Source organism: Natator depressus, chromosome 21, assembly GCF_965152275.1.
Source record: "Natator depressus isolate rNatDep1 chromosome 21, rNatDep2.hap1, whole genome shotgun sequence".
In the NCBI taxonomy this organism is placed as follows: domain Eukaryota; kingdom Metazoa; phylum Chordata; order Testudines; family Cheloniidae; genus Natator; species Natator depressus.
The window spans coordinates 6,946,981-6,971,856 of record NC_134254.1 but is presented as its reverse complement, the minus strand read 5'-3'; the positions used below and the strand labels follow the sequence as shown (position 1 = coordinate 6,971,856).

At 48.5% G+C, this 24,876-nt stretch overlaps 1 long non-coding RNA gene and 1 pseudogene across 1 annotated transcript; both read right to left on the bottom strand.

Moving 5' to 3' along the window:
- Positions 1-2,869: 2,869 nt before the first annotated feature.
- LOC141975539 (uncharacterized) lies at positions 2,870-20,400 on the bottom strand. The gene is made up of 3 exons (XR_012635947.1): positions 20,193-20,400; positions 3,435-3,504; positions 2,870-3,003 (listed from the first exon to the last, which is right to left on the bottom strand). It is a non-coding gene; the product is annotated as an uncharacterized LOC141975539 (long non-coding RNA).
- Positions 20,401-22,440: 2,040 nt separating this feature from the next.
- Positions 22,441-22,817, bottom strand: LOC141975775 (small ribosomal subunit protein eS25 pseudogene; annotated as a pseudogene).
- Between the last annotated feature and the right edge of the window lie 2,059 nt (positions 22,818-24,876).

The window sequence follows — 24,876 nt, the reverse complement described above, 5'->3', positions numbered from 1 at the left end:
TAAAAGTGGGATTTTAAACTGCTTAGTTAAATGTATGCAAGTGTGTGTCTTAAATTTCTTTCAGTTATGTCGTTTTAGATTTACGATAAACCAATTTAAGACACTCTTGAACTGTTTCTAACTAATTCAGTTTCCAATAGGGTTGCTAATTTTGGCTGGATGTATTCCTGGAGGTTTTACCACATGACATAATCTTTAATTATAGATTAATCTTTAATTCCTGGAGACTCCAGGACAATCCTGGAGGGCTGTAAAATCGGCAAAGAGTCCTGTGGCACCTTATAGACTAACAGACGTATTGGAGCATGAGCTTTCGTGGGTGAATACCCACTTCGTCGGATGCATGTAGTGGAGGGCTGGCAATCCTATTTTCCAAGCCAAATGAGTTAAATTAGTGCAAAAACGTACATGTAGACATGACTTAAATTGATTCCTTAGCAAATTAAGTGAAATCAACATAAACCTGGGTTAAATCGAATTAAGAATGTCCACATTTTGTTATGCTCCATTTTAACTAAATCAGTTTAAAACCTTTCAAAACTGGTTCATCTCTGAATGTTGACAATGTTTTGTTTTGACGTCAGACAATGTAATCTGACACTGATGCCAACAGAGATGGGCTGATTTACTCCCAGGTGCAATCTGACTCAATAATGCATTCTGGGAATGACATTTGTGGGTTCCGGCGCTGGAGATGTACCTGGCCTCCATGAAAGGGTTAATTTCGAAATGATAATGTTAGGAAGCTGCTAGAATCTGAATTTGGAGCTGCTAGACTGCTTCCTGCATTCGGTGGTGGTATCTGCCCCTTTTTTTCAGGACCTGACTGCAAGAAGCACTGGCGTGAAGCTAGAAGAGGTGCGTACTACATTGTAGACTGCAAAGTCTAGTGGTGTGTGAAACAGTGTTCAAAGGGAAGAGGTGGAAGCCCTATTGCTTGGGATGTTTAGAACTAGATGGAACAAAGCACTAGGAAGAGAAGTCTAGGGGACAACTCTGCACTACTGTTCCCTTTGAATCTCTAGCAGAACTTCAGGCTGGTGAGGGTCTGGGGAAGGTTCTAAGCAGATGCTCTACAGTGAAGACAGAGGAGGGTTAGGGATAATCCTGTGCTGTTTATTCAAACAAAGATCATTGCTCAGTGTTAGATGGAGGTGACTCGAGTCGGGATGGATCACCTGATGATTACCTGTTGTTCATTCCCTCTGGGTCACCTGGCACTGGCGACTGTCGGAAGACAGGATACTGGGCTAGATGGACCTTTGGTCTGACCTAGTAGGGCCGTTCTTATGTTATGGTCTCTCTGTGGTTCTTTACCATTGTCACATGGTGGTTATCCGACAGGGTGTTTACATGTTTAATCTCATGGTTCTGCAGAGTAGGTGGGCCCCCTTTCTGTCTGCTGGGGAGATTGGAAAGTCCTTGGGGAAGGAGCTGATCAGACAGCTCTGTAGTTCCAAAGGGTACTTGGGTTTCAAGGCACCCAACCTGTCAGGGCAGGAACTGGTGCTCTCTCTGAGTGGGTTGGAGATGTCACCTCTCAGACCTGTTCAGACACGGCAGTGCTCAGGAGGCAGTGCTCCCTGCTAAATGGAAATGCCGTTCTGGGAAAGTGGACCAAGTCCAAACCCAAACGTGATCACAAGTGGTGCAATTCTATTTAATTACAGTGTGCAACCACTGGTTAATTACACAGGGCATTGTAACAGCTAGACAATCAGGGGCCAAACAAAGGAGGGAAGTGGTGAGGCGTGGCATGGAAAATCTGGACAAGCTGACTGTAGAGATGCAGAGACAAGGCTGTGGATTCTCACACTTGGGCCTGGCTCTGTAGGCACCTCTGGCTCACCCGCCTCAGTGGAGTGGAGCAGCCAGAGAAGGCTCTGTAGGACTTTGGAGCATGTGCAAGCCTTGGATTCTACCATGCTCCAAGTCTTGGGGGAGCTGATTCTGGAGAGGTTGCCCTGGACTCAGTCTAGTGACGACTGATGGACAAAATCGAACGTAGGAGGTGTGAGCAGAGCCCTGGCATCAAACCAGCTCTTCACTCCCAGGAACACTTTTAAATCTTCTCCTTGATTCTTTTTTAGGCAGCCATGTAATGAGCCAGTAATGAGTTTCCTTCTACAGATTTCCACCACAGTGGTTCCCAGCTACCGGTACGTCAAGCGTTTGCAATTGACAGCCTAGGCTTCTGCTCCCAATCCAAAGGATGAGTCTCTGGGAAAGGATCAGGCGCCAATAATTTCTAATTCCATCCAAGATTTTTCTGTGTCTGGCAATAACAGTGCTTGATCTTTCTCTTTCTTTCTTTCTTCCCCCGGTATTGCATACATGGCCAAAACAAAGAGATGTGGTATTAAAGCACTGCTGAATCTGGAATGCAGAATCAAAACCCTGGCGAGGTAGTGGATGACTTTCCCGTGGCAAACCCTCTTTAGCTGTGTTGTAATATAGAAATGAAACTGCTTTGACTCTGGCATTGATCAGGGGAAGGTTATTGCAGCATGCAAATGACCAGATTAATTCCTGGACTGACTGCTGCAACAGGGCATGAATAAGACTGGGATTAGTGCTCAGAACTCCCAAGAGGGGTTGCAGACTCTCTGAACTGCAGTGGGATTTATATTGCAAACAAATTACTTGTGCCATTTTTACACAGCCAAAATTTGTTCTTCAGCTCCAGCTCAGGTCCCATATTTTGCCTGATCTGGGGGGTTTCTAGTAAGGATTGGAAAGGTTTGGAGAAGCTGCTCTCAGGAGCCAAGTTCATGATCAAAGGCATGCGATCAGAAAATGTTTTATCACTGGTTTCAGAGTAGCAGCCATGTTAGTCTGTATCCGCAAAAAGAAAAGGAGGACTTGTGGCACCTTAGAGACTAACAAATTTGTGATAATCTTTAATGCAAGACTGGATGTTTTTCTAATAGAGATGCTCTGGCTCAATCAGAAGTTATGGGGCTTCATGCTGGCATCGCTGGCGGAGGTACTCATGTCTGTGTTCTGCAAGAGATCAGACGAGATGATAATAATGCTCCCTTCTGGCCTTAAAATCTATGAATCTCACTTCTCAGGATTAACATGGTACATGGGGTTGCCCCTGTGGGTGATCATGGGAGAAAGATCACAGGCCCCATTTCATGCTCCTTGGCAGTGATTATAGCAGACTGAAACCAGAGGGGGAGCTCTCCTTTGACCAGCCAAGGAGGAGGGGGAGTTATAGGAAGGGGCTGCTTACCCAAGCCCAGGAGAGGAAGGGGAGCTCCCTTCTGCTGCATTTTCTCCTGCTCTCCTGTTATTGCAACCTTTGGTGACAGAATTCCTTCTCTCTGCCTTCCGAACCCATGCACAAGAGACTCGGATTCTCTCGGCAGAGTTTCCCAGAGACACTGGATCTCTAGACGGAGCTGACCAGGGAAACCAGAGATACTTACTCATTGGACATTGCTCCTGAATTTGCTCCTCCTGTCTGGATTTCCATAATAGGATCTTCCTCTTCCCCTGCTGCAAATTAAGAACATTGATAAGGGACCATTTTTATCCCTAGGGTAACTCATTGGACTTCCATGGAGTTACACCAGAGATAAACTTCCCCTTCAGTGTCTGTAGCCAAAGTAGGGCTAGGTGTACCGCTTCCCTCCCATCGTCTCCTGATTGTTCAATGCCTATTTTTATCACCCAAACTTCCCTGACCTCCAAAGGGGCTGACACTATCCAAGGCTTAAAATAGTCAGGGTAGCAAAGAGGAATAGACCTGGTCAACTTACAGACATCTCTGGGGTGAGCCTCAGGCAGGCCGGTCACTGGTGATGGATATTATCAGTGCGTGTAAACAAATTGCTGGAGTGTTAAAGTTTGGTTACAAACTGCTAAAATTCCACCCTTAGGCAATGACGGATGCAGCTCTGCTGAGAGACCAGGTGGCTGGTCTGGAGGTCAAGTCATGACACATCCGTGACTCAGCCAGCCTAGGGGGTATATTGTGAACATGTGCTCTCAACAACACCTTCTCCAGCCTCTTGTGTATCCAGGCTACATCCATCATCTTTCTCCAGGCAAGTTGGGTGTGAATTTCCTTACATTGTAGGTCAGGAGTAATGCCACTGAAGTGAATGGAGATGTAAAACCAGGGTGCAGGAGAGCAGAATCAGGTCCTCTGTACATGAGGCTACAACAGATCAGCTGCTGGGTCAGAATTCAACACCCTTGCAGATGTTAGAGCGGGGAGTAAATTATGCCATGCAGCAGCCTGACTCACCAAAGGTAATCACTGGGCCAAAGGGTTGCTGCAGCTTTCATGCCTCTGTGTGCATGTGTGTGTGTGTGTGTGTTAGACCAGTGCAAAGCTTCCATAAGGATGCAAAGAGAATACGCAAGGGCACAATGTAACCTATGAAGCTGCAACATGCCTTGTATGATTTGTGGTCCCGTGGCTCGTGCAGGGGACTGGTTGACAGATGGGACTCCTGGCTTCTATCCCTGACTCTGGGATGGAGTGTAGCCTCAGTTTATCACAGGGGACTGGAATGCAGGACCCCTGGGTTCTATTCTTGACTCTGGGAAGGAGTATGGTCTAACGATCACAGCAGGGGACTGGAATCTCAGATCTGCCATTGACGCACTGTGATTTTGGGCAAGTCCCTTAGGGCCAGATTTTCAGAGGTATTTTGGCACCTAAGAATGCAGATAGGGGCCTATTGCAGGGCAGATACACCCCGTCACGGTGCCTAATGGCATTTTTGAAAGTGCATAAGCAGGAACCTAACTCCTATTGATGTTAATGGGATTTAGGCATGTAACTTTTTGAAAATCGTACTAGGCACCTATACCTTTGAAAATCCAGCATTTAGACTCTCTGATCTTTAATTTCACCTTCTATAAAATGAAGGGCAAGGAGACCTGCCTCACAGATTAATTAACGTTTGTAATGTTTGCACACGCTGGAATGACCTTCGCTTGTTAGACACACTTGAGAGCAAGTTTGCAAACATGGGCGTCTAACTTGCTGCAGCAAAATTGCCTTGTGCACCCACTACACAGACAAAGCCTGCACCGTGCGCATGCAGCAGGCAGCCGCCTGCATAACTGGTGCATGGAATTATCCGCTTGGGGAAACACAGGGGTGGGAGAGCAGTGAATGCCCCTGTGCGAAATCATGACCCTTCCTTTGTGTCTCACTCTTTCTCCTCAGGAGACCAGCCTGTGACCTGACAGAGAAGCTTAGTCTGGTACGAATGGGTGGACCCAGTTCAGTGGTCTGGCAGTGAGACAGCATTTGGGTGTGACACACATCCTGTGTTAAGTCAGTTCACATCTCTGCTTTTGCCAGGTGATAACAGCTGGTAGCCTGGAGCTGCAGGGAAAGAGGTGTACTGAGCATCTTACGATTCAGTCTAGCAAACATGGCTGGCTCATGTTTTGCAGTGTTTGTTTTAATGTGAAGCTCTGTCAAATTTATGTTTGCCTTGTGTGCCCAGCAGATGTGAGACATGTTGGAGAAACACAAGGGATTTTTGTTTCTGTATGGCCGTTATCCATGTAATCATGCCTGGTCTCGACCTAGGATAGAGGATGTGCTTTGGCGAGTATAAAATATAATGATTCTTTAATAACAGCAGGTCACATCAAATCAAACTGGTCAAGGTTGCCACAAGACTTTCCTACCCATTCTCCCAGCTTCTGTGGGCACTCAGATATCATGGTGAGAGGGGACCTAATAGCTCAATAGATAGGTCGATAGATTTGTTTGGCTGCTCGAGATTGGTTTGGTTGCTCCCCAGTCTTCCCCATCAGGTCATATGATCCCATCATCTCAGCGTACCCCCCCCCCACACACACACACGGCAGTTCTAGTAGAGTTGAATGCTCTCTCCCTTAATCTTCTTCCTTTCCTGGTCCTGGCAGTTTCAGAGACCTTCCCAAAGTTTCCTCTTTTGCAGCCTGCCGTCTATCACTGAATTTCCCTGGCACAACAACAGCCTTAGGCAGACACAGATCAGGTGTGCATCAGCACACATATATGTCTATTTGTTTCCCTTTTTCCCACACCCTGGGAGCTTTCATCACTCCTTCCCCCACCAGCCCTTACTCCACCCACTGGTTTTGCCTCAGATGGGGTGACTTTAAGTAACTAATGAAAAAAGTAACTGATATCAACAAACATCTCTCCCCCACCCCCCACACACGTGTGTCTCAGCAGGATCCTTTATGAGGAACAGAAAGTGCTACATCTGGACCTTCTGACCACAGCCCAGACATGTTCTTAGAACTCTTAGATCCCATGGCCATTCTTCCAGACAGACAGAGACAGCCACTCGCCCTTGAGAAGGCCAGCCACATGAACACGATCTGTCTCTTCTGGCAGAGATCTGGCTGCCCCAGCACAAAAGATATATAATCACAGGATGAATCCCCTCGGTGAGAAAGAGCTGAGGGGCCACAGCCATAGTTGCCAGCACCCAACAGGATGAGGGAGAGTCCTTTTGGTTCTGAGAGGTCAGCGAGTCCTGCTCCTCTAGGATGTGACCTAAAGCCCCTTGCAGTCAGTGGAAAGAACCCTCTCACCCCTGAGTGACTGCAATGAGCTTGAGATCAGGCCCTTCCTGCCCCTGTGAATGGCCTATATGCTGAGGGGAGGGACAAGCCACAAAACCCAGATGACAGGGACAAAGACTGAAAAAACAGGGACATAATGCAGGTCAAAATGGGGGTGCTAGCAAGGGACACTGAACAGAAAACCCTGAACAACAGCCATTTCTCGGAGGAGGAGACTAATGAGTCAACAGGCAATGCCTAGAGGAACTCTACTCAGATTATGCACAGAAAAGGCCCCCGTCTAAATCCTGGAAAGGCGGGAGGACCCTAAAGGAATAAAAGTCCTGCCCCCTCAAACAGGGAAGGGGCCACAGAGCCAAGAATCAGCTAACCACGGGGGACAAGTGGGACAACAAATGATAACGCAGGAATGGGAGTGGGGGTTAAAGTGTAAAACAACGGAACCAGATGGGGACTCTGAGCGGAGAGCCCTGGGCAGGGTCCGTTGCTCCTTGAGGGAGTCCAGTGAGTCAGGGGACGCCGCCTGTAGGGACTCTGCCTGGGTGCAGGCATGGAAAAGGCCCCCGTCTGCAGAGCAGGGACAGCAGAGGTAGTAGCAGTTCAAAGCTTCCCTACCCCATTGCAATCTGCCTCAGCTCTAGGCAGCAGGAGCATCACCAGGGGCAGTGCAATGTGCATGGCCCAGTCAGCCCTCGGTCTCTCTGCTGAAGCTACCAATCGTGAGGGTGGTTCCTGAGATGTGGTCAGCAGGCCCCAGGGACCTGGGGTGGATCAGTTCACACAGAGGCACCAAATAGGCGCCGGGTGATATTTTTGGTCACAAGGCCAAATTTGAACAAAGTCAAAGGCTCCGTAACCCCTCAACCAGTCTCTCCTCCTTCAGCGAAGATGATCAAAGTTCGCTGCAGGTCTGTTTTATTTCCCCTTCAGAGCTCTGGGCTGTAGCAACATACCATTGGAAATGGAAGAACTTTCATGTGGGTATTTCTCATCGTCAGATCTCCAAAGAAAGATCGATCAAACAGGGAATCCTGGAAGCCCCTTAAAAAATATCACACTGAAAGCAACATACTCAGGTTAAAAGAAACCTCAAAACTTTGTTGTTCTGATTGTTCTGTACTAAAAATTACTACACGGTGTCTTAGAAATAGATTTGCCTCTGGGTCTACCATGTGTCAGCCAGACACAGAATGCATAAGCACTAAATCATAAATGCTTGGGGGGAAAAGAGAGGATTTATAATAAAAAGAACAACAGCTCATGTTCATCAGTCAGAACTGTTTAAGACAGTGGTGGGCAACCTGTGGCCCGCACCGCTTCCCGCAGCTCCCATTGGCCGGGAACGGCGAACCGTGGCTACTGGGAGCTGTGAGTGTCCGTGCCTGCGGACGGTCAATGTAAACAAACTGTCTCACGGCCCACCAGCGGATTACCCCGATGGGCTGCATGCGGCCTGTGGGCTGCAGGTTGCCCACCACTGGTTTAAGAGATCATGACAATGGCCTGGAATATGGTGGCAGTACAATGGACTGTCAGTGCGAGATAAATGATGGGGCATTTTATACTGCATCACTTCCAAGCTGTTTGTGTTTAGAGAGGGAGACACTCAACTTCTTAATGACATTCCACGCCCAGGGGCATTGTGGAGAAGTCGCTCACCAGTGAGACAGACTGGTAGGCCCTGCTACCAGTTCTCATTGCACTGGGATCAGAATGGCTCCTTGGGCTGGCTGATGGAACAAGCTTGTTCGGTTGTTGCAGTCAATCCGAAGCGTTTTAAAGAAATGTCTTTGGATTCATTGATAAAGCTGAATGGAGGGAGGTCAGTCACCTAGCCATGTGATTGGCTGGTACCTATTTGATTATATTTTTCCTAACAATACTATGGACAGAACAGTTGCGTGCAGGAATTGAGTGTTATTTAATGGGAGTCACCTTATTAAATGGGGATTCATACCCACCTGCCCCCACAACATATACAGCCACACTCATTCACAACTACATTCTCTGCCACCCCCACACATATACCCCCATCCTCCTCTGTACCAACATACACCCCCCCACATACACATTCTCATCCACACCCACTCATGAACTCTGTCTAGCTCAGACGCACACTCAGCAAGCCCAGTTAGGAGACCCACACATAGAACACCACCAAGCCAGATCTTCTACACAAGTGTATACAAGAGGTATACAAGAGGCACTTCAAAGATGTGTGATTCACCTCCCAGTCAGCAGCCTGGGGCCATCTGAAGGCTGATGTCTCTCTTTCTTTCTCTGCCTGGAAATTCCACTCCTGATGCAAGTACAGTAATTGCTGAGCTTGTCAAAGAAGAGATAAGAGGAGAGAGAGAGAGAGAGAGATCTAGCTTTCTCCTTCCTGCTGTTGTGTTCCCCTACCCCAAGTGAAAATATTAGCCTCCACTTCTCAAAGGGGCCAACCAAAACTCTTTCTGTGTGTGGTCGTTAGGCCAAAGCACTGTTGGTGACCTGTCATTATTTTAAAAATTATTATGAGCTATTATTGGTATTATGGTAGCAGACAGAGACCTCAACCAAGATCAGGGCCCCAGGGTGCTAGGTGCTGCACAGACACAGAGTAAAAGGCGCTCCTTGTTCCAAAGAGGTTATAGTCTCAATAGACAAATGGTGGGAGAAAGGATTGTTATCCCCATTTTCCAGATGGGGCACTGAGGCACAGAGAAATGAGGTGACTGACCCAATGTCACACAGGGAGTCTGTGGCAGAACCAGGAACTGGACCCAGATTCCCTAAGTCTCAGCTTAGTTTACATCCATAAGAGCATCCTTCCTGTCAGGTCTGAAGGTGGCAACAGTGGCAGGAGTTTGCAAGTTGACTCATTCAATTGGAGAAAGGTGCTCTGACTGCTGCCTCGCTGAAATTCACACTGAAATTAACGGGGCTGCAGACGAAGGCAGAATCTGACCCGCAATGCATTATGCCCTTTTGGTTCTTTAGCATCAAGGTGTTTGCACAATGCTGATCACTCCACGAGTGGTTTCCAACAAAGGGCCTTGAAGCCATGTGAATGCAGTAGAAACTCCCTGGGTGAAATCTGGCCCTGTGCAGACAGACAGCACAAGGCTTGGGCACCACTTAAGTCTTGCTTTAGGAACATAATTGGAAGGAAGGTGGGGCATATGCCTAATGCTGACTCTCTGCCCGTGGGTTGGAATTCACCTAGTGACAGCTAGGTCCTGCCTCCCAACACAAACAAAAGACAGGATTTGTTGTTGCATAAACAGAACGCACGATGGGCAGATCTCAGCTGAATCCTTCCTTCCATCTTCCTACCTGCTCATATGTGGCTCTGGCTCACCTGCAGACTGTGGAGATAAGTGGTTCATATCTACCCATGGGGTATGCCCTCTCTCACCAAATGTGCCAGGTGAAAAGCCAAAGGAAGGAACTGGCTGGCTGCCAATGGGAAACAGAGCCTTTCACCTCTAGTGAGCTGATTGGGATGGCAGCATCTGATGGCTGTTCCCATGGGTGGGCTGTTCAGTGACCCATGTGAAATGAACTGCTGTGCAGATATCCACCTCTGAGAAATCACCATTTGGTCCTAGTGGCTAGTCTAAGAGGAAAGGGTCAAGATCCGAATGGGCACAGGGACAATCTCATGGTTAGAAGATGTTAGGGTGAAGCACGTTGCGGGAACTGGATTGGGGGAAACCTACACTGCTGCCACCCATGTTGCTCTGAACAGATGCAGGTCACCCACATGCAGAGACCTGGCACAGGACATATATATCAATTAAGATCTATGTCGGGTGCATCAGTGGGATTTAAGTGGTGCATCAGCTTGCTGCTGCATGGGGGGAATATTACAGTCTTCAGGGGTGCCTATCCGGATCTTTCACCAGCGCCAGATTCGCGCACCAAGTATTTGGTCAAAGCGCTAACATGGGTTAAGAAGGGCTGCTGATGTAAAGGGCCACCCAGACTTCCCACGTGAATGGCAGGCCCTTGTCTTGGCCTTCACTCCTTGCAGCGTACCCAAGGCACTTGGCAATTCCATCGCCCAGCTAGAACCACAAGCCTTACCATCTGCTACTGCTAAACGCCTGTCTAAAAATACCGAATGCCCAGGTCCTAAGGAAACGCTGAAATATGGATTTCTTGGGCTCCTGGGAGGCTACTTTTACTGCTGATGCTCACTCTCCTGGCATGCGTCCCCCAGGAGCTTTCAAACTGTACCAAAACAATAAAAGAACAAATCCCAGAGGAGCCAAGTAATAGACTGGTTTCAGAGTAGCAGCCATGTTAGTCTGTATCCGCAAAAAGAACAGGAGGACTTGTGGCACCTTGGAGACGAATACATTTGTGAGTCTCTAAGATGCCACAAGTACTCCTGTTCTTTTTAAGTAATAGATTGTCACGCCATCTTGTGTCCAGAGGCCCTAATTTTTTGCACTGGTGTAGCTTCACTGGAGCAGTGTAAGATGGGTTTAGCATTGGGCCTGTATAGATGCAATGCGCCAGTGTAAGATGGAGTTTTCATTGGGCTGGTGCAGTGGGTCTACATTATAGGTTTGCACTGGATACAGTGACACTGGTGTAAATTTCCTTAGTCTTAGTCTTAGTAAATTTCCTTAATCCTTAATTTTAGTCTTTGCAAGTCCTAGGAGAAACAGAAGCAAACAAAACAAGGGACTGTCTGGCCCCAAATAGATTGGATTTCAGGTGTAGCCCTTTTGATTGAGATTCTACTCGGGTGTCATCCGGGACAATTTCTTTTCCAGCTTTTCTCGCCTTGTCTTGTCTTTCTTTCACACCAAGCCTGTTAACAACGGGAATGCAAGTGTTCTTCCTGGTCACAAAGGCCGCTTTGCTCCCTTGGTGATACCGCGTGGTAACAAATCACGGGTTTGCGGTTCTAACACTGGCATCTTGGCACATTTCATGAAAAAAACAGACATTCCAGGGGCAGGAAATTGCCTTTAATGGTGACAGTTTCCAAGCAGAATGCTGAAGTCATTTTCACCTGCTTCAAAACACCCAGCTCTGGGGATTTCTTTCTTTTGGAGCCCGATTCTGCAAAGGTGCTGAGCACCCTTAACTCCCGCTGAGTTCAGTGGGCTTGTCATAGGATCAGAGAATCACAGATGAGAACAATACCATATCTTGGCCCTATGGGAGTTTGACCATTGACTTCAATGGAAACAGGATCAGGCCTCGGGTTGCCAAGTCAGTTTAATGTGGATCCTTTGGGATGAAAGTCAGTGAATAAAAGGCCGTCATCAATAACAGTCATTGACTGAATAGAATCCCTTTGCCCCTGTCTGCTGCAGCTCATGGCTGTGAGAGCAAGGGGAGCTAGGAAGGAGGAGGGGCAGCGGAAATGGTGGCTGTGGAGCGAAAGAGCCGTTTCCAAGGGCTGGCTGGAGAATCCCATGTTTAATGAGCCTGTTTTATTCTATCCCCAGCTGATGGGCCTTAAACTGTGAAAAGTAAACACTGCATGGGGAAGGGGGAATGGATTCGAGAGTGATCCAAGGGGCCGGGAGGAGGGAGGGTTAAGAAGGGTAACTAGGATTAAAGACATTATCTGCAGCTCAATTACTGGGCCCACCTCATGGCCTTAGCCCTTCATTGGCACTGGGCTGCGGAGGGTCCCAGCAGCTTGGGCAACATCAGGTTTGGAATCACCTCCTCCATTGGTGACACCTGTCCTGAAAGTGCCAGCTGCGGCACGTTACGGTGGGATTGTTCAGACTGCGTCCCCTCACCTGGCAAAGGAGGGAACCCAAGTCTGGAATGGGGAGCCCGAAATACTTTTTTCTTTCTACAATCCTCACCCTGGAGTTTGTTTTTTCCAGAACTCCCATCTCATGGATGTCTTTCCCAACAGCCTCCGGGCAGTTGAGATTCAGCACCTGCATTTATGATCAATCTGCTCTAACTTTTGGCCTCGCTCCGTCCCCATCTGGCTCCGAGCCACCCCCGGGGGGGGTAATAACTTATGGCAGCTGATCCTCAGCAAGATTCAGAGGCTCCCATCTAGTTAGGCACCTGGGAGTTCAGATGCGTCTCCAAACCTGCTGAGTCTGCAAGGCTCATGAGAAAAGGCTTTCTTGTGGGATTCCCAGCGGTTCTTGCTTCCGGTGGGGCTTCCTGTACCTTGGAAACAGTCTTCCTCCTGCTACTCCAACCTCCTCACCCATGTCACTGGCTTCCTATCATCTACTGGTACAGAAATCTGTGGGCCGAGCAGGCACTGAATCTTGTCACATCTTGCCGGTGTCCCTAATGGTGCCACCTTCTGCGAAAGTTATAGCCACCGGCAATTTTAATTGGATCCATCGAGTCCAAATCTGCTCTTGGTTACACCAGTGTAAATCCGGAGCCCAGCTGCCAATCTCTTTGATTCTGGATTTACACGGGCCATATGGAGAGCAGAATCCAGCCTCCCCGTTGCTCACATTGGAAAGACAGAGCTCCCCATCTGGCAGAGCCAGCTGCCCTGTCTTACGCAGGGATTCCTTTGTCCCCGTGGCCGGGCCGGTATTTGTGCTCCAGTTCTGAGCAAGCCCCTGACAACTTTTACTGAGGGGGAAAAAATGTTGTTTTCAAAAGGCACCTCAGACCAACATTTGGTTTTACAGGCGGGTACGGGAGGGGGGACCAGCCCCTCAGCAATGTCTTGTCTGACTGCAGCAAGGACAGCACAGACCCAGACCTGAGCCATAACATTCCTCCGCTGCCCTCCACCCCTTCCTCCTTCTGGGAGAGAGGAAAGGGAAACCGCAGACGCTCTCTGTGCTCAGCTGCTTGCTCCGGGGGCTCAGACACTCTCGAGACTCAGGCCAGCAGCACAGCCCAGGGTCAAAAGCAGTTCACAAGAAACCATCCAAGGCTGACCAGGAAACACCTTCTTCCTGACACGGGGCTGGGAGCACTATGAATACGTGGGAGGCTGGTCTGACCTTGGGTTTCCTGGGCGGCCCGGCTGCCTAGTTCAGGGCACTTGGGGAGATGGGCCGCAGAACTGAAAAATGACACAGAGTAGGGGGGAGGGTTAGCGTCAGGGCTGAATGAGAAGGAAGGATGGATTTGTGTGTAAGGCAGGGACGCAGGAGACCTGGGTGCAGTTTCTGGCTGTGCCACTTACTCCCTGTGTGACCTTGGGCAAGTCACCTAGTCACTCAGTGCCTCAGTTCCCCATCTGTAAAATGGGGAGAATAACTGTGTTGTCTGCCTAGATTGCTAGCTCTTCAGGGCAGAGGCTGTCTCTTACTCTATACAGTGCCTCGCACTGGGGGGGGAGGGGGCTGATCTCAGATGTGGTCTCTAGGCTGGCCTGGGATCATCAATCTCCAAGACACACAAGCACAGTGTAACACAGTAGCCACCACCCAAGCAGCCAGAAGTACCTCTGCTGTGCCCAGCCCCTTGTCCCCACCCTTTTTCAGGGGTCTCTAAACCAACCTGCACAGTCTGGCTCATCTTGGGGTCTGGTGTCTTTATTATCACAAAAAACCACACAACCCACAAATCTTCTCCCCAGGCTGAAGCTGGGCACAGCCCCTCCTGCCTGCAGTACTGTTCCTTCCTGCTGCCTGAGAAGATACACGGCCTGGCCAACGTTCTTTGCCTTCTCCCAAAGGAAAACAAAACTTTCTGCTCGACCTCTTTACCCATCCCCAAGTCCCTTCTTCAGGGACCACTGCAGGAGAACCTCTCTCCCTGCAGCTTCACTCTGCAGTTCCTCCTTCTAGTTCTGTCCTCCCTGAGCTCCTGCTGACTCTTTATAGCCCAGCTGCTGTTCCTGCCCCATTAATTGGCTCGCTGGGAAGCCCTGCTCTGGCACAGGGGAGCTGGACCTATTTCAGGGGGGCTGCCTACCACCCTATGGCATACAGCTCCTGCAATGTGTGCTGGATGCTCAGAAATGGACCCACCCCTAGAAATCAGTTATGGGTTATTTGTAGGGGGACTCAGCTGGATGCGGGGCGGTGGGGAATTCCCTCGGGAGTTCAACCACGCACCCAATCTTCTGTTTGTGGGGGCGGTTTGAAATCGCTACTTCCCCCCGCAGCCCAAGGATAAACAGTCATACGTTAGAATGATTAGCAAACACAGATGTGTGGGGGTTGGTCACCTCGAATAAACTGAGTGGGCAGCAGCAATCGGAGTTAGGACTGACTAAATTGTGCAGGGAGGGGGACAAAGCCCTTGGAGGGAGAACATCACCTGGAAAACCTTTGGGAGCCACATGCATTGTGGTGCAACCAGGTGCATTCCAAAGGCAAGGGGTTTGGTCTCCAGGGGTGAGGCTAGGAGTCTGTTCCTTTATGATCCAGGGATAAAAATCCCCCTTTCAGAGATAACTGATGAGTAACTAGAGAGGGAAGTTCCCACTCCCAGCCCATATCCTTGGACAGGACTGTGACTCATAGAGACCCCAGAGTACCAGGGGACAAAAGCAGTGGGTTACAGACGGGAGACGGGAGGAGTGAAACCTGGCAGACATGTGCCACTGAAACCCATGGGTGGGGATCCCCAACCAACTCAAACACGGCAGCCCCCTGCGAATGTGTGAGCCCCAGCCTGACCGAGAGCATTTCCAACCTCCCAAATGAAGCCAAGTGCAAAAATGTTAAACAACATCAGCAGTGCAAAGTAAATGAACTATACACACTTGTTTGGGTGGGAATAATCTACGGTGCTGTTAACACCCCTCGGAGGAATGTGTTTGAGAAATACAGAGGACTCCCAAATAGTGGGGGGAAAAACACACACTTGGTGAATGAGCTGCTGGAACAGAATGCAATCTCCCTCTTAGTATTAATGACCACAAATGATTATTCACAATCAGTACTTATTAATGGTATATATTGCAATAGCAGCTGGAAGCCCCACTAGCCCCGTTGCGCTAGATCCAAGGATGGCTCTCTCGCTTAAAAATGTCCACGCTTAAGGAGTGAGACAAGCTTGTCTCTTGCCCGTTTCCCTCCCCTTGGCCAGATGTTTGTTTCTTTAGTTGGAGAGACAAATCCAGGGTGGTTTGAGCAATGACAAAGTCATGCCAATCGCAGGCAGGAAAAGTGGTTAACCTCCATTAAGAACAAATTGTCCCTCTCCCAGCCCTGCGCTGCGCGCTGCTCATTCTGGCTTGGGGTGGGGAGTACCTCTGGGCCTGCCGGAGAGGGGATTGTTAACTAGGCTAGCTCTGCTTTTTGGCACCAGCGTAGTGCACAGACAAATGATTTGCTGCTGGCTTTAGTCTGTTTCCTGCCTCTCCTCTCAGTATAGACAGTTATTGTCTCTTTGCAGGCACTCGGTGCAGTTTCATTTCTGCCTCTCAGGGGTGGCCGGGGGGAGCTTACTTCTCCCCCTTTAATATCAGGGATTTGCTTAGTGGTTACCCCTTTAAAAAAATGCAGAGCCCAGTTTGTCCTGTGTCAGGGTCATGGGTACGGTTCCTGTGATCAGTTATTGCAACAATGATTGAAGCTATCTCCCGCCTCCTCCATCCCCGCCCCTTCGGATGGAAATCTGGCTGAGAAGTGCCACTGTATTTGGACTCTGAAAGCCTCCAAGGAGCAGCCTTTGTCTCAGGCTTTGATTTATGGGCAACAACTTTGTTGTTGTTGTTGTTGTTACTTATTAAAGAGAAGTGTTGAAAATAACAGAACCTGGCACCTGCTCAGGATCAAGCAGCTTTTGGGTAAAGGGAAACAACTCTGGGTCAGAACTAACTGCCAGGCAGGCTCTCCATTGAGTGATAGGTATGTGATAATGTGGTAGTGCTCAGACTGGGGTGTGGGTGGTCATACCTCGAGCTCAGAGCCAGAAGCCAGGAACCGGAACCAGAACCAAGGCTCAGGCGGGAAGCAGAAAGCGAGCAGACTGGGGTAACATGAGCACAGAAGTAACGAGAGCTATAAGATCGAGTAGCCAGCGCCCCGCTGCTGCAGAGTTCAAATGCAGGCCCGCAGGCTGGCTCCCTGTAGCCAACCAGGTGGTTTGTCAGCACCCAGCTGGACTCCTTAACCTGGCCTGAGGGCTGCTGAGGCACTAGCCTTCAACACAGTCCTGTGTTGGCTCTGTTCTTTTATAGCTCTGGGCACGGTCTGGTAGTCAGATGGATTGTGCTGCATTCCTTTCTCTGGCACAGGCTCCTTCGGCAAGTCCCTTCACCTCTTTGTGCCTCAGTTTCTCCATCTGTGACATGGGGATGATCCCTATCTCCCTACGTTGTTGGGAAGTTTAGTTGATTCAGGTCTGTGAAGCACTTTGAAATCTTCTTACGAAAGGCACTGGGAGAACGGCAACCTATTATTACTCCATTATCTTTCTCACTGCTCTGTGCTGAGCATCAGTTTTCTAGGTCTTTTACCCTTAGCTGGAGGCATCTACTGATCTTCAACAGCTCAGAAAATGATCTAGTGCTTTTCTTAATGGAAGTCTTTGCACCTCTAGCAATCTTGACCTTCCCTCCCATGATCTGAATCCATCTTCTTTCTATCCCGCTGATCTCTGGGCAGCAGATGGTGCAGCGGTGTTCTGCTGCATGGGCCTGAAACATTTAACATCACCCTGGAATGAGGCCCATTTCCAGGCATGATTACGGCTGGGGCCCTGTGTTGTGGCACAAGATGCTATCTAGCACAGGAAGTATTGCATTTCCAGATGCAGATGGTAACAACAGGATTTCAGGAAACCATGCAGTTGATGATGTATGTCTTCAGGTAGGCCAGAGCTGTAGATTTCCACTTCCCTCCAGGAGGCATTGGTTTGCAAACACAGGGAGCTGCTATCTCCCGAGACTAAAAGCCCAGGGTTGTTTTTCAGTCCCACCCGCCACTTTCTTTTCCTTTATCTCTTTTCCTGTATATTGTCCTCAGTCTACATTTTTAACTAGTCTCCCTTTCCTCCTGTTAACCTGCCTCTGATGCAAATGGGGCAAAACACAAAGAACAAACAGAACACAGACTTCAAAATAAAAATCCCAAAGGCATCCATGGGAAAGTGTGGGTGTGTCGAACCACTATGGGATTAAAGTAATGTCTGGGCAAGCTCACTGCCAGGATATTAGTTGAATGCAGGTTTATTGCTTATTGTCACTAGGATCCCCCATCAGAGAGCAGGACCCTTTGTGCAGGGCACTGTAGCTGAACAAAGATGTAGCTGTCCCATTTCCACCCGTTGTATGTGGTGGTTTAGTAGCTGTGTCGGTCCTAGGATATCAGAGAGACAAGGTGGGTGAGGTGATATCTGTTATCGGACCAACTTCTGAGGGTGAGAGTGACAGGCTTTCGAGTTTACATTGAGCTCTGCTTCAGGTCTCATTTCCACCAGAGCAGTGTTCTATTTGTTACTCATCTCTAGTTATTGCTAACTCAGGGGAGCTGCCAGTTCCTTCGTGTGATATAAAAACCCAAGTTCCTGACCATTGGTGATCACTAAAGATCTCACCGCATCTTTTGCAAAGGCAGGATTGATGTTAACCCCACACCAAACTTCCTACTTGGGAAATTACATTCTGCTGACCTAAAATTCTCCCTGCAGTTTGGAAATAGCCTTTTTCTTATTGGCTGTGTGTCTATCTCATCTACCTAAGGATTTTATATTGCTGCCCATCACCAGAGCATCTGAGCACATTTCACATAAAATCAATCGCAATGATGAAGCCCTTAATAGGTTTTCATGGAGTCTCTGGTTCTTCTCAGGCTAAGAGCTCTGCTTGGGGCACGGGTTTTTTTTTTTTTTTTGTTTAGTTTGTTTTGTTTCAGGATTTGTTTTGAGAGGGCCATTTGGGTATAAGAGGGTGCCAGTGTTTGTAACAATCTTATGGTGAAAAGGATTTTGGGGAGGAGGTGGTCATGATGGGTACCCAATGCTTCCCCTAGATGGTCAGACTCTGGATTTGTCTGATCTCCTCTAGCAGTTCGTTCCAGAGCTGGATCCCCTTCAATTGAGAATGCTTTGTCCCCAGCTCTCATTGTGCTTTGCCCTGGATTTTGAGATCTCTGTTGCCTCAGAAGAGCCCAGCTGTTGTGGTGGTTCCTAAATTGAAATTCCTGTGTAGTGTTACTTTGTGCTGTTGTCACTTTCCACCCCAGAGGTGGCTGCATTTCAGTGGTGCATGAGTTTTGTAAAGCACTTTGGGATCCTTATGGAGGAGAGGTGCTATGTAAACGTACACTGTTATTGTATAGTAAGGTGTTAACCTTGTAGTACACTTTAAATCTAGCAATTGTCAGGGGGAAAACACCTCTGTACTTTCGTTTATCAATGAATAAACAGTTGTAACTAATTACATAGAAGGTACCTGTGAGTACCTGTAACATAACTAATGCACTTTATCTAGCAATACTAAATATATACCTCCGCTGTGATGGGGAAGTCATAAAATTAGATATGCTTTACACAGTATAGGAGCTGTTTTGAAACAAGGAATTCTTGTACATACCGCAAAAATATTTTAAGGTGTTTTAGAACAATGATCTGTAACAGTGCTTTCAAGTGTATAACTCAGCAGCTTTCTTGTGTAATAAATACACCTCTCAGATCAAATATCCCTAAGGCTGAGAGGTGAATTAGGGGTGGCTTAAATCTACCTTCTATCTAATATCTGTGTTTGTTGCTAAAAGCATAGAATCATAGAATATCAGGGTTGGAAGGGACAGCAGGACCACACATGAATAATTCCCTCCACCAACAACCCAGTAACCTCAGCTACTTAGCTAATAATAATAATGCTTAGCTCCAATATAGCAATTTTCATCAGTAGATCTCAAAGCACTTTACAAAGGAGATCAGTATCATCATCCCTGGTTTACACATGGGGAAACTGAGGAACAGAGTGAGGAAGTGACCGAGCCAGGCATAGAACCCAAGTGTCCTAGAATCAGGCTGCTAAGTTACGCTGGGCAAAAGATACTGCCCTGCTAGTGTTTTTGAATGCCTGAGTTTTTGAGAATCCTCTATCTGAAAATCCAGCCCCTTTGAAGTGAAAAGTTTGGCACCTAAAAATCATTGTCACTTTTGAAAATGTAGGACACTAGAGATGGAGAAATACTGTCTTGATTTCTTTAGATCAAGACTGGCTGCCTTTCTGGAAGAGATGCTTTAGCCAGGTACAAATTCCTGGGCATCTGGATGAAATACAATGGCCTGAGCTATACAGGTCAGACTACATGATCTAATGGGCCCTTCTGGGCTTAAAAGCTATGAATTGACACTTAAGTCCTAGGCCTGACTCTGCCACTGACTTCCTCTCTGGCCTTGGCCATGTTGCTGAACTGTTCTGTGCCTCTTTGCCCTCTGTACAGTGGGGATAATGCTAGTAAGGAGCCACACAGGGAGCTACTGTTGCCTAATTAATGCAAGGTTACAGTGTGCTTTGAAGCCTGTGGATGAAAGCAGGTGCTATGGAAGGGCAGTGTATTGTTATACACCAGGTAGCGGATAAGGGACAGCAGGCGCAGAGACCCGCTGCAGAATCCTGCCTGAGGAAAGCTGGTTTGGCCTTTTGCATTCTATGCTGCTGGAGGGTCTACCACACCAAGAGGGTGGGGTTTATCTCCAGGCTGGAGGGGGGGTGGGTGGGAGAGAGGAGTTCAAAAGGGCATGGAGAGGGGTTGGCGGAAAATATTTATTACCTGGCAGAATGCGCCCGAGCGTCCGATAATCCTGCTGCCCAGAGCGGGGGTTTCCAAACGCATTCCCCTGCCTCAAAGCCCCGCACTTCACTGAGGCCAGGGCTCAGCCCTATTAACATTCCTGGGTGAGATGAAAGCTGCATGCCAGCAGTTAGCCAAGCTCCCTGAGCAGAAACAACACCTGCTAAAGCCATGTGCTTGCTCCGTTTTAAAAGCAGAAAGGGGGCAGGAGGGAAAGTAGATACATTTTGCAGCGGGAATCCATCTCCCGCCAATGCGCTGTTGTGAACACTAACCCACCTGGTTCTGCTTTACAGCCCTCCTCTTCCATCAGCGACCTGAGGGGCCAAAGCCAAGGGTCCAGGGATCAGGATCTGTGGAAGCTGTTTTTTATTGGGTGGATTATCCTGCATGGGCTAGAGAGTGAGACCCTCGAGCCAGCGAGCTGAGGCAGGAGCCGTGCAAGCTGCCTTGACATGCCTAGTGTCCTACTTTCATACCTCCCCATACCATGGTCAGTGTGCATTACTTGTCCCGCTCTCTGTGTCCACTCTGGGTGTGTCACAGCTCTCTCTGTGGGGCACCGACGTGTTAGCTCGAGCTGTAGAGAATTGTGCTTTAGCTCTGGAGGCACCCAGTTCACTCCCTAGTGCATCAGCCAGGAGAGCCGTCCTCTCACACACTCTGCAGTTGTATTTAATCGTCAAGTCGATTATTGCTGTTAGCATCAGAGCTGTAAGTCTTATGGTGGCACTTAGCTATTAGGGTGATGATGGCCATAAATGTACCAGTGCTGGCTGCGTGTTATGCTCACCGTTACCATACCATAATACCATATTATTTCACAGCAACGCCTCGAGGCCCCCGCTGCAATCAGGGCCCCTTCCCACTAGGCTCTACGCAAACACAAAGTAAGAGAGAGTCCCTGCCCCACAGAGCTTACAGCTAAAACAGGCAGCAGGTGGGAGGGCAAAGAGGCACAGAGGTGACGCGACTTGCTGCATTGCTCTGCACCTACAAAGAACACACCCTGGGGCCTATCCCAAATGGTTCATTCAGAAGTGAGTGGCATGATGCACAGGCTGGTTAGAAGCTTGCCACAAAAGCTGCTTATATAGTTTGTGCCATTTCCACTGACTGATGGCAGCTGCCAAGTTACACAAGTTTAGCAGCAACCTCCCTCCCCACCCTAAAATCCAGAGGGTGCTGGGACTTTGCCCTTGCTAATCTGGCTGTCCTCAAAAGGGCTTTAAAGCACTCCTGAGTTTCTTAATGGATCTGGAAGCATGCAGGGAATTCTCCGCAGGGGGTGGATTGCACATTGCCCTTGTTAATTTCATCTGAAACAGGACAAGAGGGGAAAAAATTCCAGGCATTCACATTTTTCTTCCTTTCGTTTCATTTCACCCTCCGTTAACCAGCGAGTGGTGGGGCAAGGGGCGGAGATGTGAAATGTCTTTTATTAACCCAAGTGGAAACGGAGGGGAAAATGTTACAGTGCTTTACGGATTAATAAAATCTACTTCCGTGCAATAGCAGGACAGCAGCACAATGAAGTTGCAGGGGTGGGGGAAGAGGGAAGTTCCCTCTGGCACTCAGCGTGCACATGACCCCATCTCAGCTTTTACTGCTACATTTCAGTTTCAGTCAGTCAGTCCTTTTTTAAGCAGCAATAGTTTAAAAACCCGAAAGAGACGGGGAGGCAGTTTCCTGGGGCATCACTGCCTGCTGCAAAAATCTGAGCTGGTCCCCTAACACTCTGAGAATCTGTGGTCCCCGCGTCTGTACCCGAGAGTTCAGAGTGGGGAAGGAACCCTGACAAAGCTCTTATCATTCTGTGAAATCAAGACCCTGGGTTGGAACCTGAGTATCCCCTTCCCCTTGCGAACTGAGAGTTACAAGGGGGAAGGGGAGCTCTGCATCAAACTCAACAGACTCCATTTATTCCGGTGGCACTGGTGGTGGTCGTTGCTCTCTCCCATGCGTCTCTTGGAACCTTTGTTCCTCTTCCTTTCCAAAGTTGGATCTCAGACATTCGGTGCCTCATGTCACCAACGGCCCCACTGCCATGCTCTGAAAGTACTTCCTGCTGCCATCTCCATCAATCAAGACCTAGGGTAGGAGCATAAGAAGTACCAGTGTCTGTGTGTGGTTGTGATTGCATCAGCTTGTGTTTTTATTTTTAATTCAACAATTTTATTGTATACTTTTATATAAGAAATATTGCAGAGGTGACTAGAAAACTTTTTTAAGCATCCTTCCCACCAGCAAGTGCATCTCCACCCTTCGTGTTTCTGGCATAAATCACTTGGGCTCGGTGCTTGGACACAAGTTAGATCAAACCTTTGCTGAGCAGTTCTTGGAGGGCAGCCCTTACTAAAGATCCTCAAATCTTCAACCTTTCAGACACTAAAGCTGGTGTGATGAGCTTGGAGTTGGGCATTTCTTTGCACAGTTTGTCATAAGTAGCCTTATCAAACAAAACAAGGTCGTTCAGCTTGTCTCTTACTTTCCCTTTGGACCACTTCTTTTTTTGGCTTTACCCCCAGAGTTGTTCACTGGGTCCTCGTCTTTCTTCATGGACTTCCCTGCATCCTTCTTCTTCGTAGTGTCCTTGGGGGGCATGGCTGCTGCTGCTACTTCAAGATGTCATTAGGTAGGCAGCCCTCTCCAACCAGCTTAACAGAACCCCAGCCCTAATCACAGAACCAACCACTCTGACTAGCTTGGGTGGGCCCAGTGCCCCGTTCCAGGGGCCCAGATTTCACGTGGAACCTCTGAGAGCTACTGTAATGCAGCTGGGGGATACTATTTTAAGACTAGAACTAGGATATCATTTGTCTCTGAAGAAAGCCTGTTGCATGTTGAGCCTGAGGGGGCTAGCTCATGATTGTAGAAAATTCCCTTGAGCAAACGCTACCCAGAATGATGCAAACTAAATACAGCAGGGTGGAGGCCAAGCGTGCGTGCGTGTTTTTCAGCTTGGGTAGCAAGCTTGCCCACAAGTTGCTAATGCTTGTCATCAGAGCTGGCCCAAAGCCTTAGTACAAATACGAGCCAGTCTGTGAACAATTACTTCTCCATATTGAGTTACAGTGTAAACTGGGTCAGATCCCTGGTCCATCTAGCCCACTAGCTTGGCTCCAACAGCGACTAGTACCAGAGCATCAGGGGAGTAGGCAGAACAGACCTGTTGGAGTGACCCACCCATCTTCTGGCAGTCAGAGTCAGTCTGCATTCACTTGCAACCCTGCTAAGACCAGGCTTGAGTTTTGGCCCTGTTCTGTACTGGCTACATTTTCAGAACTGACACGTGATTGTGGGTGCCCACACTGAGATGTCTAACCAGGGCCTGATTGTTAAAACGTGAGCGTGTAGCGCTTTCTATGTATCAGAACCCTTTATGGTGGTTCCTGTTGAACACCCACACTGCCTAGCTATTGTAAGTTTAGGCCTAAACCCAAACCAGAGTCTGTCATCCAACCCTCCTGCCTGTTTCTTCTGAGGCTTGGCTGAAGTTAGAACTACAGCGTCACAGTAGTTAGACCAACCGATTGAGTTTGATCTGCTGCCTGGGACAGGCAACCAAAACCCAGGCACTAAACCCAGCAACTGAAATTGGACCCAACTATTACAGCCCAGGGCTTTGGCACTGGAGCAAGGGCCCCGCCTCTTTCATCCATCCCTGCAAGCCGTTAACGGGTCACCCTCCGGTCAGCTCTACACCGCAGCGCTCAGAAAAGGAATGGAGAGCTGCAGAGGTGCCACAGGGCGAGAGCCTCTGCCTCACCCTTTGACTGTAGGCAGCAGGTTTATTCTAATCCTCCCCAGGAACGCTAGGCTGGTGCTGCATGCTTGATAAAATCTGGGTGGAGGAGGCTTGCTCTCATAGAAAAATGAGAAAATCTTTCTATTGTTCTGAGGACAATTCCCTTCTCTGTTCAGGTTAGACAGAGCACTCCCTGTGGCACGCATAATCCCCACACTGCTGCTGTGGTCTCAGCACCCTATTCTCCCACCTCATATTAGGGCTGTTAATTACACTGATTGTCATCACCCTCCCACTTCTCATTAACTGCAAGTCTTGCAGGCTCTTGGCTGCTATATGTTTTAGCAGCCCAAAGGCACTGAGTGACTGGGTGGTCTGCTCTGCATTCTTCTGCTTGTACGTGAATAGACAGAGCTACTTAGGCTAGAGACAATGCTTCTGCAGATACAGCTGATGCACCAAGGATACCCTCCACCTAGGCAGCACTCTGCGTTCACCACTCAAGCTGGCCTTTGCTTCTCAAAGAGAAGCCTTCTGGGTGGAGAATGATCCTAGAGGAATTAAGCATGGTGGATGGAAGAGAGATGAAGGATTTGTGGGGGACGTGCCAGCTTTAACCAATTCCAGTTGAGACTGGAATGTGTCAGTGAGTAAAACTTGTTCCTTGCTGTGAAGGTTGATAGCAATGCTTGGAGTGGCCAGAACACAGGACACTCTGTGTGTAGGGGAAGAAGGGAGGGAATTTGACTGAATACAGAATGGGAATTCAGTCCTCACTGTTAAATGAGCCCATGCCACCTACCTGGTGAACCAAAAGACTGATTCAGCTTTGGATGGTTATTCTGTATGTATTAACCAGCATTAAGGCTCAACCCCTTTCAGAGTCTGAAATGGGGGAAATAACCCAAACACCGC